Below are 3,309 nucleotides of genomic sequence, written 5' to 3' on the forward strand. Positions count from 1 at the left end.
ACATCAAAACCATATTCCCTCTGACCTCCTCCATGTTAATTATTGTTAAAATATTTTTTTACATGAAGAATGAGAAGTAAAAAGAGAATCAGATGATGTGTGGGAATGATGTAACCTTCAGTCAAACACAGGTTTGTTTTAACAAGAGGCAGCTCAGCTGTTTGACTCTGGGCTTTCCTCTCCACCACAGACAGAGAAAAGAGAGAGAGAGTCAGGCAGACAGAGGGACAGAAAAGAGAGAGACAGAGAAAAGAGACAGAGCGAGAGACAGGTAGACAGAAAAGAGAGAGAGAGTCAGGCAGACAGAGGGACAGAAAAGAGACAGAGAAAGACAGGCAGACAAAAAAGAAAAGAGAGACAGAGCGAGAGACAGGCAGACAGAGAAAAGAGACAGAGAGCGAGAGACAGAGAGCGAGAGAGAGAAAAGAGAGAGAGTCAGGCAGACAGAGGGACAGAAAAGAGAGACAGAGAAAGACAGGCAGAGAGAAAAGAGAGACAGAGCGAGAGACAGGCAGACAGAAAAGAGAGAGACAGAGAAAAGAGAGACAGAGAGCGAGACAGGCAGACAGAGAAGAAAAAGAGAGTCAGGCAGACAGAGGGACAGAAAAGAGAGAGACAGAGAAAGACAGGCAGACAAAAAAGAAAGAGACAGAGAGAGGCAGGCCGACAGAGGGACAGAGAAAAGAGAGACAGGCAGACAGAGAAAATAGACAAACACAGAGAGACAGGCAGACAAAGGGACAGAGAAATTAAAAAGTTGTGAGGAGAAAGACAGATAAGAGAGAGAGACAGATAGAGAGACAGGCAGACAGACAGAGGGACAGAAAAGAGAGACACCGAGAAAGACAGGCAGACAGAGAAAAGAGAGCAAGAGACAGAAAGCGAGAGACAGGCAGACAGAGAAAAGAGAGACACAGAGAGAGAGTCAGGCAGACAGAGGGACAGAAAAGAGAGAGAGCGAGCGAGAGACAGGCAGATAGAGAGACAGAGAAAAGAGAGAAACATAGACAGGCAGACAGAGAAAATAGACAAACACAGAGAGACAGGCAGACAAAAGGACAGAGAAATTAAAAAGTTGTGAGGATAAAGACAGTTATTTGAACTGTTTTTATTTGGATTTTCAACAATAGAGGATGGTGGTCACAATATACACAATAAAGACATAGTGGCATGACCTTCACATATGACCATACGACCAAAACATACTCAGTTAAGAGAGAGACAGATAGACCTACAATGAGAGAGACAGAGAGAGGGACAGACAGAAAGGTCATCAGGCTTACAGCAGGCATGAGCCAAGAGCTTGTGACCTGGGTTATCAGGCTAACACATGTACACACACATGTACACACACACAACTCCAAGCTCCCCCCCCCCCGCCCAAGTCAAACTGTTAAGGATGTTAGTTTCTAAGAATTGCATCACAGCCTGAACACTGTCCCTTCACACCCAGATAACAAGCCAGGAGTTTCACAGCTGATCTTCAGCTTGAGGGGAGAGTTCGGGTTTTTTAACAAGCCTGACTGAGCAATCAGGAACTGCTCGTCCTTTAGGCCCATCCAAAAAACCACTCGCCACGTGGGTCGGTGAGATATTGTTCATTTCCTTCAGCTGGAGCAGCCAGAGGGTTCAAGGCCTCACCCTGCTGAACTGACATGTCTTTGAACTCCGGCGGGTGCTCTTCTGTAGCTGACTCCTGACCTCTGACCTCCATGTAGGGGTGGGGAAGTGATCTTGTCTCGACACCATAAAAAAATGACATATGGGAAATTATAGGGTCACACCTACAGTTTTTGGTCTGAACCAGAGTGGAAAAGTTGACTTTGTTGTATTTTTGTATTTGGTTCGTTTAGGTTCACGCTGCCCAATTACGAGCGAACCAAGGCTTGTAAACAAAAAGTCACATGACTCACAAGCAGCTGGCTTATTGGACAGAGTTTTGGTGACCTGTCATCGTGTTAGGTGAGAGATTTTGGCAGAGGGGTGGAGTCAAAACAAATCACTTTAGCTAAGCATGATGGACTTGTCTGCACTCTTTGCTGTAATTTACCTTTTCTGGTGCTCATAACTGTGTTCATAGGAACACAAGAAGAAATAGCGGAATATGAGCATCAGTCGAGCCTGCACTTTGCCCTCGGTTCATTTTGCGATGCTAGACTTCACAAGCATCAGTCTCCTTATACCTATTAATCCTCCCATGTTTGGGGTTGTTTCCTCTAGTTGGTTTGGATTATGTTCTCACTCCTAATGAACCGCCCCACAGTTCTCTTGTTAGAGGACTGAGACTCAACATTTTCAGGCGTCCCAGTGCCGTTATTTGGTGCCACCAGAGTTCAAATGGCATTGTTCTCACACTTAGCTGAATGACTTTGTCTTAAAATGTGTTTTCCTCTTATTAGTCACATTCAAATATTGGTATAAATAAAGGGCCATTTACCAATACACAGGATCTAATGTAACTATCCCTTGTGCTCTTTTCCATGAGCACCTGTTTAGTAAACTGGTTAGAGAAAGGAGGGGTGGGTGGGGTTTCACTGTGCACCTCCCATCCCATGACACCTCCAGAAACCTAAACTCACTCAAACCACCTTGACATTGCACCTATATGATATTGATGTCACCACTTCCAAGCATGCGGGGATGGGCTTGTTTGAAAGTGAAGGGTAAAGGTGTTTGTTGAGAGTGCATTGGACAGTCGGTTCATTCAAAAATCATCAGTAGAGGAAAATCTCTCTAAAATCCTCCACTGCAGGAGAACTTTAAATCTAAGTGAGTTATTCCTCGCACTAAGCAAACCAGTTAAACTGTTATCTCCTGCAGCAATTGACCTTTCCATTTCAAGCTTAATCTGATCAGTATTGTGGTGTGCAGCGTTCTTATTTACAGCTAGTCATGCCTCCTTCTAAATCTAATGAGTTAACCAATTGTAGTCGTATAATGAATGAATGTCAAACATTATAGAGTTTCTGCAGTGTCTCTCTCTCTCTCTCGTTCTTCTCATCCTAATCTCTCCCTCTCTTACTTTCTCTCTCTCTCGCTCTCTCTCTCCTCCTGACCTCTCCCTTCCGTCCTTCCACTCTCAGAAAACAAGGAGCCTTTTTGTGCGAAAGGGGAATCATAGGACTCACATGCTTTGGAGGAGAGAAAGTGAGGGATCACAGCAGAGGACAGGGCTGTTCAGAGGAGAAAAGAGCACGACAGAGGAGTCAAGTCGTCTGGAGTCGGGTTAAGGACTTCAGGGCCTGCAACTTTCAAGACCTGGACAGCTGTAGACCGGACCGGGACCGGACCGGACAGGAATACCTAACC

This window comes from Centroberyx affinis, unplaced genomic scaffold, assembly GCF_046629955.1.
Source record: "Centroberyx affinis isolate AG114_WGS23_722 - 3 ecotype Tasmania unplaced genomic scaffold, CSIRO-AGI_Caff_v1 ptg001814l_1, whole genome shotgun sequence".
NCBI classification, from domain to species: Eukaryota; Metazoa; Chordata; class Actinopteri; order Beryciformes; family Berycidae; genus Centroberyx; species Centroberyx affinis.